This window comes from Aphis gossypii, unplaced genomic scaffold (genome assembly GCF_020184175.1).
Source record: "Aphis gossypii isolate Hap1 unplaced genomic scaffold, ASM2018417v2 Contig00402, whole genome shotgun sequence".
In the NCBI taxonomy this organism is placed as follows: Eukaryota; Metazoa; Arthropoda; class Insecta; order Hemiptera; family Aphididae; genus Aphis; species Aphis gossypii.
In genome coordinates, this window is record NW_026083093.1 from 135,185 (window position 1) to 147,823 (window position 12,639).

Sequence of the window (12,639 nt, forward strand, 5' to 3'; positions counted from 1 at the left end):
AGTTGTTTTGGCGGTTTGTTGAAGTTTATATTGAAATCACCAATAAAGATAACATTGTTTTTGGTGGAAGCTACCGTTTCAATGAAATCACAAAGCTTCTGTACAGGAAATTTGGCGATGAATATATCCCAATATAGGTAATATTTTCAATGATAACTTCAATGGCTTCTATGTGTGTTTTTATTTTGATCTTGAAGCAATGTTGTGCTGCAGGTTATTTCTTTATGATTAATGATTCTCCAACAAAACAAATAGAACCACTTTTACCATTTGCATGTATACTGTCTATTCTACAGCATTCAGTATGGTTCTTAATGGTATATGTGTCAGTTGATTTTGAACCAGTTTCTTAGAAGAACATTATTTTAGATTGTAAAAGAACGATATCCGCATTAATATGAGCTTCATATTTTTTTAAAGACCTTATATTGTGTGACATGCTGGAAAGTGGCATGTTGTGTGTCATAATTCTAGAAAAGCGCGGAATAAGAGCACAACTTGGTGTCCTGAGTCTGCACATTTCATGTTCAACTTTTGCAGAAGGTTTTGGTGGCTTTGCAGGAAAGTAGTCTATACGCAAACCTTGAGCCGAAGTTGCTCGACTACATCCTACATATAACATATTGCACTTCAAGAGTTTTTGAGGTATATGAAATGCTACAGATTGATATGTGGCACCTTGACTTTTGTGTATCGTCAATGCCAAAGCTTCTACTAAGGGCAATTGCATTCTAGTTACTTTATGGTGCTCTGCATTACCGAGTTGAAATTCTAATTTTATGATTTCAATTGGTGTCCACTTGCACATATCATCTGTGTGTTCGCCTTCGGGTTTAAGTTTGTCTCTTATCTTCTGTCTGGTTAGTGACCCCACCTCTGGCTCATCAAACTTGATCCAAACCCTTTTTGCAACTTCTTTACCTCCTGCAGTCTGTCCTTTGTTTATTTGCATGAGTTCTCCGATTGCACCGTTCACTATGCCGTCTTCGGTTGAAATGTTAGCTATCACCATGTATTTAGCTGTTTCTTTTAAAACTAATCTTAAAGCTAAACCCATAGTCTTTTGTCGTGGCAGTTTCTTGGCAGATTCAATATCCGATCGTTTCGCAGACGTATCAATGGCTTCGGATATGAAAGTAACTTGATTCATAGAGTTAAGCACTCTCTTGTTCATTTCATCGACTTCGTTATTAGTAGCCCAAAGATGCATTACTTGTGGTTGAAAAGTAATGTCTAGGTGGGTTATAAGATTTTGGAAATATTTTACATCAGCTTCCTCCAACTGTCCTCTGGCCAACTTTGTTAACATTATTGCAAATTGTTTGTCATCTTTTTGGCGCATTATTTCAGTCAACTCATAAAACTTGAATGTTTCCCAAATAGATTTATCGATAACATTTCTACAGCACTTGGAAATTTAGTCAATATTTCTTCAAAACTATCGTACAATGGTGTTGCTAATACCGGTGCTAATTGAAAGAAATTGTCAAACACTTTTACATTTATATCACCAAATGGTTTATTTATTCTTAATATAGACTCAATCGTTGATCAATGTTTCCCAGTGTTTTTATTCTAACCATGGAAATTTCATCAATTATTATCAAAAGTTTTACATTGGTTAACTGACAACGTAGTGTATTTGAAATATCTGAACTCAACTTTGGTAACAATTTGGCAAATTGATTCAATGTTATTTTGAACGCGGAATGAAGTGTTAATCCTTTTATTCCATATGCAGCTTTACCTGTTGGTGTTGTCAGCAATATGGGAGGAAGTGACAGATCATCTATATCTGGTCTAAGATTTGCTATCCGAATTACAGATTGTGCTAATGCTCGTATAAGCATTGACTTTCCAGCTCCCGCTGGTCCAGTAACAAATACCTTCATTGCAGGATGACCTTTTCCCCATAATTGACTTCTTATGACATTAGTTGTATGATATAAAAATTGGCGTTGACCGTCGTTTAGACATCTGAGTAAGTCTTTAAACTGTTCATTGTCTATGAGGTGTCACTATTATCTTACCACCATCTTTAGGTGAATCTACAACTGATGTATTTGTATTTTCAACATAATCTCCAACATCGGTTATTAGTACATCGTCTGGTACCCAATCTTCATCGTCTACAAGCTGATTGTTGTTACGGCCTTGTTCCCCTTCTATTTGGATTTCATTATGTCTAATTGGGTTTCTTCTACTTTATTAAACTGTTGGTACAACTTTTTTATTTGATCAATGTTTGTTTCATACACTTGTTTACAGTTAATATCTAACAAATCGGTTTTTTTCATCGCGCCATGGTAAAAATAACATAATATTTTCTCTGTAAAAGTCTTGTTCATTTTTATCCACATTAAACCTAACATACCGTATGATTTTTCTGATTTTACGTTTTAGTATATACTTGTTTGGTTTTCCGATTAGAGTGGAGTCAATCGGATAAGTGGTATCAGGTTCATTATCAGTGTCAGAATCAGAACTGTTGTTAGCCGGTTTTTTTTTACCGCGGACTTCATAATTGGAGCCAAATTCTGCTAAAGTTACATCTTCAAGACTGTGTGGTCTACATGAATAGTATTCATTGAGACCGTCAAAAAAAATGTCATCAGATTTTGGATCCATTTCTTCTCTAACTGCCATTGGTTTCAACATTCGAGTTCTTTTATCAGGATGTCTAGTGTTTATAAATATATACCCAGTTGAAGTATTGCATTGCTTCATACCTAAGCAAGTGTACACTGCTTCCTGTGCAGAGATTTCTTGACTCCCTGAAAAAGTTGACGCTATTTTTTTCAGTTGTTCTTTAACCGATAAATCAGTAGAAGACTTAAGATTTTCGACAATGTCTCTCATTAGTTTTGATATTCCACGTTGGCTTTTTCCAATATACTCGATTACATATCTAACACAAGAATACACGTCCAATATGAACTGTATATCCATGTTAGATTGCCATAACGGAAATAATTTTTCATTGAATCCAGAAACCATTCGTTGTTTTATGATACGTTTTAGAAAAACTGTTGGCCGTCTGATAACAGTTCGAATAATGGATTTATATTCATTAACATCTTTAATTGACAATTTTTGTAAAATGTCTTCTAATGTTGGATCTGAAGATGAATCACTGTCCTTGAAGTCCTGAGGTATTGCAGAAGTTTTTCATATTGTAGTATACGAATTTTTTGTGATCGGATTACTTATGTCTTCTGTTAGCGGAGTCAATATACAGGTTTCATTCATTGGCGGATATGGTATGTTGAAGCGACACTTTTTCATTTGTTTGTCTTTGTCAGTTCTGTAACAAGTGTGTGTATGACTATGAGTATTTTTATGCAAATACTCATGGGCCGGACTGCCATCGTCTACCATACACGTAATGTATTTGTTGATAAGTGTTACACATACACCAAAAGTTTCTGGTTTGGCTGGGTCGAAAACAGGTGCATTGTCTAACCACAATAGCATGTGTACATGTGGACTGCCCCTATGTTGATATTCGACACAATAAAAGAAATGTTTCACACTGTGTTCTTTGAAAATAACATTTTTGGACTTGATCAATTTAAAAAGTGCTCTAAACCTATGATCAAAATAAGTAGCACAAACAACTGGGTCTTGTCGAATTAAATCTGATTTTTGTGCATAAGTTAGGACAGTATCATCAGACAACGTTTTGGAGTAACGCTGTTTATACAAAATCTTTAACAAATCAGTCCAAGTTGATTCACTAGGGCTAAATGTTAAGAATAATGTCGGTTGACCTTCTTGACGCACCATGGCAAAAACATTTTTTCTCATCGCTGCAAGATATGAAGGTGAATTTTGTACGTTGTGTAACATTCGGTATCCTTGATCGTTATCTATCATTTTGTTTAGAACAGCTGGATTTGCTACGTCATTCGCAGTTGTGTTTCCTTTTTTGTTTTTTCGTAAAACAATTTGCACATTGCTTGCAATGAGTTTTTGAACTAATACTTTGCATTTAAAAAACAAGTTAGATGAGTCCGATGCAAACCTTCGATCTACGTTCAGCAGTTCAGACCTTACTACTTTTGAGTAATTTTTTTGAAGGTGATTTATTTGTACGTGGATGCCCACCAAATAAATCAGGAAAAGCTTTTTCCTCTGCATGGTCATCAATAAGAATTGATAACGGTTTCATGCCTTCGCCTGGTGCAAAAGAAACAAAATCACAGTTTTCAATCATCGTGTCCATTGATCCCGGATTGATTGGTTCAATATTTGTGTCTTCATCGTCTGTTTCTTCACTTTCATGATCCGAGCTGTTTTCTAAACTTTTTGTTGTTTCTGACACATGCGCCAGCCAATCTTTGTCTATTACAGCATCTTTATATAGAGTTTTTTAATCAAATCATTCAATGCTGATACTACTAATGATGGTCTGACATTTTGATAAAGATAATGCTGTTTAAAGCACGATTTTCTTTTTAATTTTACCTTCATCATCTTAACTGCAGCTAAATTTTCAGCACGCCTTGGCAAAATAGATGTAGTCTTAGTCAGATCTATTGGAACATTGATAACGTTACCTTTAATTTTTAGCTGTCCATCACTGCGAAGACATTTGAATATTTTCATAAACGGTAATCTAAGGGAAACCATTTGTTTTTCTATTTGATTTAATTGCGTAACTGAAGACGGAACACTGTTTAACTCATAACCATTTCTTATGTACAACGGAGGAACTTTGGATTTTTTTATATGCGGAAGACAACTGGAACATATCGTCACAGTATTCTTGGCATCACTTGGAATTGACATTCCCAATCGACTGAAGATATCAGAGTTGCATTTATTGACACTGGATGGGAAACGTAATCTATGACACAATAAATTTTTCTGATAAACCTTGAGACCTTTTCAAAATATATTCAGATATCAAAACATCTTCCTTCTGCCTAGTTTCATTTGCTTTTTGCCGTTCTCGTTTTTTATAAGATATTGAATTGGTGTTTTCTTTTAGTAGATACATTTTGACATAGGCTACTATCTGATGGTAATCTTCGCTTTCTCATGTTTCGAACATTTTGAATTTGATATGTTTTTTTGAAAACTGGATTTTCCATTCGTTTCAATCTGTTCTTCATACTGGCAACCTTGTTTGCATTTTTTATAACTGGATCTTGCAATCGTTTCAACATGCTCTTACGACTGGCGATCTGGTTGGCTTTTTTAACATCCGGATCTTGCAGTCGTTTCAACATGCTCTTACGACTGGCGATCTGATTAGCTTTCTTTAAAACTGGGTCTTTCAATCGTTTTATTGTACTTTTTAAATTTAACAATTTTCTTTGCTTTGGAGCAACAATATCATCAGACGCGCGGCTTAATTGTTTTCTCAATTTATCCTTTTCAAGTTCTTGCAAATGAAGAACTATGTTTTCGCGTGATATTTTTATTGCTTCTTTTTTATTTTGTGTACGTTTACTCGGACGTCCTATTTTATGAAAAAAAAATATATATATATATTAGACAAAAATAAATAAATAAAAATAAACTTACAGCTAAAAAAAACCTTAATACTAAAAGTTTTAAAAAAAAAAACAACAACAACTGCTACCTCTGTCAACCAAAAAAAAAAAAAAATACAAAATTAGCTGATAATTAGAGTATATAATATTATAAAATAATTAATTTGAAAATTACCTTAACACAAGTCACAATCACAGAAATCCAGTAAATGAATCAAGAAAAAAATGATCTAAAACAAAATTATGAATGTTACCAAAAAGAAATATATAATAAAAACACCTGAATTTTAGTAGCACCGCTATTATAATATGATAGAGTTTTAAGGACACAACCTTAACATATTTGACATTTACAATTAATATACAAATACATACTAAATTCCTAATTTATTCATTTTCCTTTATTAAATAAAGTAGTTATTTTTTTAAGAGGATGCTATCCATACATTTGTTGTCTCCGTCTTACACACGCCCGATATACCAAAATTTCGTTCACTAGTTTCAATAGTGGCTGTTAATTTTGATATTTGAGTAAATTGACCAATTATACAATTTTTATATAATAACATTATCTGTGTTTAAGCGTTGGCTTCTTTCTATAGTTTAATTCTCAAGCGGGATATGAACATTTTTAATTTGTGATATTTCACTGCATACTTGCTCATAGTATGCTGGAAAAAATTGAAAAATCGCCAAAAGCACAGATAATGTTCTTACCTAAAAGTTTGATAATAGGTCAATTTAATCTAATATCAAAACTAACAGCACACTATTGAAACTAGTGAACGAAATTTTGCTATATCGGGTGTGTGTAAGACGGAGACAACAAATGCATGGGTAGCGTATTATATTTTCAATAATCAAATGCTAAATATTTTATGGAATCCAAAAAAATTAAAGAGCTTTATTTATATTTAACTATTATAGGTATTTATTATTGTTTAACACGAAAATCATAATATATGAGTACTTTTTAATTGGTAATCAGTCAAAAAGTCTATGGAAAAAAGTCCGAACACATGTTTAGTGTCGGACAAACAAAAAGTCCGAAATACAAATTATTCTATTAAATTTTCATTTATAATTGTATAATTTATTATCCATTTTAATCAATTTTAATAGGTATTTTAATATACCTACATGTATTTATCTAGAATCTAGATCTATATAATGTTTGTTCTTTTATATAATAATCGTGGTAATATTGATTATTGTTTGTAGGTACATAATATAATTTTATGGTAGCTAACATGTAGACATACAGCCACATATCATAGCGATAGATATATCTTAGAATTTAGATCATATACGATCTAAGAGATATTTAATATAATATAATACATAGGTAATTAACTATAGTAGATTTCCGTTTTATTTTTTTTAGTTATACGAAATAATAAGAATAAGAAAATAGAAAAAAAATATTAGTTATAAAGAATATTTTGTATTTTCCGAGTTTTTGTTAGAAACTAAATAATGTGCTAAGATTTTTGTCCGACTATAAAAACTGAATCCGGACTTTTTGTCAAACTTTTTTTAAAACGGACTTTTCTTCAGCGATTAACTTTTAGTTAATTGCTGTATTCATAAAATGTACAATGTAAATACACACTACACAACTTGATAAACGAAAAAAATTATTCTCATACATAAGGAAATTCTTGACATAGGTACTAATATAATATATATATAATATATATATACGAATCCGATGATTGCAAAAACGTCATGAGTCAATTATTTAAAGCTTTTGGATAATTGATAAAAACTGTAGAATATAAATATTTTTGAAAAATAAATTAATTTAAAAAAAAGTACTTATTAAAATATATCATACACCTACTGATAATACTACACCTATAAAGTCGGTTTTTTCACTCAAAAACACATGATATGACTATTATAGTAGGTATATACGTTTTTACTAATATCTCAATTTCAAAAAAAAAAAAAAAAAAAACCATTGTAAAATCAATACATTCATCACTTCGTTCAGAATCTAAAATATGACTCGTGACGTTTCTAAAAACATCGATTCACAATTTTTTTTACTGAGCATAATATTCAGTTTAGCATTTGAAAATTATTGAAGCATATAAACTTATAATAATTTGTATAAATCTATAGTTATAAATAATTTATAAAAAACATAATATGGAGACCAAATTATAATTATAATATGATTTTTGTGTAGTATTATCAAGCTTTAAATACCAACGCAAACTGATATTTACAATTAAGCAAGCTCCACTACTATAGGCTACAATATTATTAAAACAGAAGAAGAGGCCCAAACAATATACAAATAATAATATTAAATAAATTTCATTCAAAATCAAAGTATGGATCTAAAACATGATATATCTTTCGGATCACCTCCCGTAAACATACCACTGCACCTATGTAGTATGTACCAACCTACTAGGTAGATATTAAGATTATGACTTAAGTAGTTAGTAGTTACTCACCAGAAAAACATGTATTTATTAGATATATAAATGTGTATGAAACAAGTCCCTTATTTCACATCGATTGCTAAAAACACACTAAATCAGAATTTACAGAATTTAAAATAAAATATATAATCGAATAGTTGTTGCCAATAACTATAGGTAGAAAGGAAGGTATAGAAAAAAAAGTATTTTGATATTTTGTTGCGCGTGTCAGCAATTACTAAGATAACGATTACAATTTCAAAAATCCAAAAGAAATGTATTTTGATATTTCGTCGCGCGTGTCACCAATTAGTAATACGACGGCTGGAATTTCAAAAGGCCAAAACATTAGATATAACATGAATAGTATCTATGACTTAGACCCACACCGAACAGCATCGGTAGAAAACTGGTAAAATTATACAGCGAGTACAGGCAATAAATTACGATAGGTAATGATAACTAATTAAAAAAAAAAAATAAATTGTCAAGGACCTGACACATTACCTGAGACATTTATCAGTAGAGATAAACTTCCGATTTTGGCACACACGTTAAATTACGAAAATAATTGGACTATTTGGACCATTCGAGTTTGACTCAACGTTGAAGCAACAAGTAACAACACAGTAAAAAAAACCAACTATATTCAAATAGCAAATGTAAGTACAATATTGACGTAACTTTATATTTATATTTTATTTTTTTACTGGATAAGTAATATTAGTACACAAACAATTAGAATTTTTTTAAATGCATAATATAATTTGCGATGTTTAAAAAATGTTTCATAAGATTTGCAGTCGTAAGTAATTCTTGAACAAATTTACATCGGAGTGACGTTTTATGAACCAGTTCAGGATTAAAATTATATTTTTAATTTTTAGTACCTATTATATTGAAGTTATAAAAGAAAAAATAATAGAATAGGATTTATTAAAAATAATATTTATAAATCATTATAATTTAAATTCCTAAATAAAATTGGAAAATAAAATGCTTTTAATAATTTCTGTAACTAAATGTGTTTGAAACCCATCATATACATATACCATAGTATACTTAAATCAGAGGTTCCCACCAACCTATGGTCCGCAACCATACCTACCTACAAAATTTAAACAAATATTTTAATTTTATATTAATTATATTAATTTAATATCTTTATTAGTAAAGGAAATACAAGCCCAAAAATCACATTAACGTATTTTTTAATTTTAATTTACTTTTGATAAAAATAATACAATATACATTTTTTTAATAATAGTAATTTGTGTTAAATTGTTGATAAATGTAAAACTTTTACTTAAACTTGAACAATAACAAACATTATTATTATTATATATTATATTATATTATATATTATTATTATTTATTATTATAATATGTAAGCTATAAGGAATTTCACTATATTTTATTTATTCATAACTTAAATTCTAAAATGTGTAAAAAATTGATTCTTGGCTATGAGAATAAATAAAGTCTAAAATGTATAGTGGTCTGTGACGTATCGAAAGTTCTCAAAGTAGTTCACAGTGTCAAAAAAAATTAAACCACTGATTTAATATCTTTCAAAATAGTATAGACATAGTAATTTGTATTTTATACTCAGTTCATTCATTTTACTAATTTTAATCTCAAAATATTATCCAATAAGATATATTTGTGTGACATTGTCACTGATGTCATGAATACCTGTACGGGATCCCTTGCCCAAACATTAAATTAACTCACGATAAGTACACACTGTTAAGCATTATACATACTTTTTTTGTATAATATGTAATAAAAACAACGGTCATCTTTTAAAATTATATAGATTACTTTTTCCTGTATTGTCTACATACTTCTTTTGGTATTATAAATATTAATCACATATCATACAATCATGTGTTTATTTTAATAAATACACATCAATGTTTCTTTTTATACAACCATTTATTTATGTACTTTTCTTTTTATACAACCATTTATTTATGTACTGAAATACTATTGTACAGTAATGAAATAATGAAACTACAAAATATAAAATATCAATGCCCCAATGCACATTTAATTTATTATTAATTTTTATTATGAATAATTTAAAAAATATTGATGTAATTTTCATGAAATTAAATTAATTTTATAATAAATATAAATTAAATAAGCATTATTTAGGGAGTTTTATTTAAATGTATGTATTATCTCATCAAGATGATTAGATTAAAATATATTTATTATCTTATGTAGATACCTAATTATTTTATTTTTATGATCTTAACTCTATTCATATGCTAAACAATACCATCATTCAAATTTGAGACCTTAAATGATTTATAATTTATTAACAATATCAACTTTGAAATTATATTTTAATATAGTTATTTATGTATTATATAGATGTCTACAATTGTTCATAATTATTATTGGGTGCTGCCCCCATAAGCTAAGAAAAAAAAAATAGTAAGCATGAAAAAGTAAATTATTTAACTTCAAACTGATTAATTTCTATTTTTTTTTTTTTTTTTTTTAGATGACAATCAACAAAATATTAACAAAATAAAAAAAAATAATAAAAAACCAAGTATGTATATTGTATACCTATTGAGTATGCTATGTGATTAATTTCACATACCTAATTTATTTAATTTTTTTTTTTTTTTAAGAATGTAAGATATGCAAAAAAAAACATTTCGGCAAATGCCGAAAACAGGCCAATAAAAATAAAAGTTAGTATACCTATATTGGATATTAAATTTTAATTAATTAAGCAATAATTAACATGTATTTTGTTGTTTAAATCAGAATGTGATATATGCAATGTCGGCCACCAGGCATGCCAACTCATTTTTTACAAATTCCTTGATATGTGTATACAATTTTCCCTATTTTATCCCTGATGAGATAATTAACATTTAGGTGGGGGCTTCGCCCCCCACACCCCCCTACACACAATCCTAATTGATTATATTTATAATTATAATAGGTAAATAATAATATATTTTAATTCATTAATTAGAAAAATAATAATAACAATAACAAATAGGTACCTACAATAACTGTTAAAATGCTTTTAACGTTTATTTAATGAACAAATAAAAATAAAGTTTGTTTTATGATTTAAAACTTTAAAACAATACAAAACAAATAATAACAATATAAGACTCTTAGTAAAATAATAATAAGAAACATAACAAATAAAAAGTAATAATAATTGTTAAATTGCTTTTTTTAACAATATTTAATGAATAAATAAGGTTTGTTTTACCTATGGTTTAAAACAATACAAAATAAATAATAATATAAGTCTTTTAGTAAAATAGTATTAACTATTAAGGAACATAACAAATGCATAAGTAGTAATAATAATTGTTAAATTGCTTTTTTTAACAATATTTAATGAACAAATAAGGTTTGTTTTATGGTTTAAAACAATATAAAATAAAATAATAATATAAGTCTTTTAGTAAAATAGTATTAACTATTAAGGAACATAACAAATACATAGAAATAATAATTATTATCATTTGAAATTATACATATTTGTATTAAAGAGTTGAATATAATCTTTGTCATATTTCATAGAATAACAGTTTGTATCTTTCATTGCTCTTTTGCTATGTAGTAAGCCAATTAAATTAGATGTATTCAGGCGATTCCGTTCTTTAGTCTTTATCTGGTTTATCATGGAAAAGATTCTTTCCACACAAGCGGTTGAGTGAGGTAGTGTCATGATATTTTTTATTAAAAGTGTCATTAGAGGAAACATAATCGTGTCATCCCCTTTTTTTAATGAAAATATTTTCGACCAATATTCCTTTACATTAGAATTAACAACTTCCTCTTCTAAGTCCATGTTAACTAATTTTCTCCATTCCCTGTCAACATCGTCTAAATCTATATTTTTAAATAATATTGGTAGTTGAGATGCCATCGGTTCTAAAGTTGTTATTTTACCACCATGAATCGTTTTGGGATCAATCATTTTGAAGTGTTGCAATACTTGCATCGAACGGAAGGGAAATCTTAAATTAATTTTTTTTTGCGGCTTCAACATAAAAACTTAAGCAGCGTGTTTTGAACTCGGTTATATCACTCACTGGCTTTAATTTTATTTTCTGATAACAGTGTTGATATAGTTGCAGATACTTTACCACCAATGTATATATCTTCATTTGGTAAATATAACTGAGGATTCTTATAATTAATTTCATGGCAACTTTTATTCTGTATATGTGTTCTTTTTATGTAACAACTTAATATTTCTTTATAAATTGAAGATATTCTGTCATAAACAATGTGGATTTTCATATCCTCAGATTGCATTTCCAAATTCAGGTCAATGAAAAAAGGCAAAACGAATGAAAGAAATTGTAAATATACAAAGGTGAGTGGAGCTGTTATAGTATTTAATATTGTTTGAGCATTAGCAATTTTGTCTTCTAGAGCAGCCTGAGTAAAATATAATTTCAAGGCAGGAAACTGTAGTATTAGTCTTTCAACTACAGACAACAAAGATAACCACCTTGTTTGTACAGGATGAAGTATTTTGTAAGGTTTTAATTCTAAGTATATTTGAAACTCTTTAAAAATACTCAATCTTTTTGGACTATTATTGATGTAGTTGTGTACATCTCTAGCAAAATCTTCAATATATCTTGGCGACATTAAACATGCATATGATGCACATAAATGAAACGAATGACATATACATGTCATTA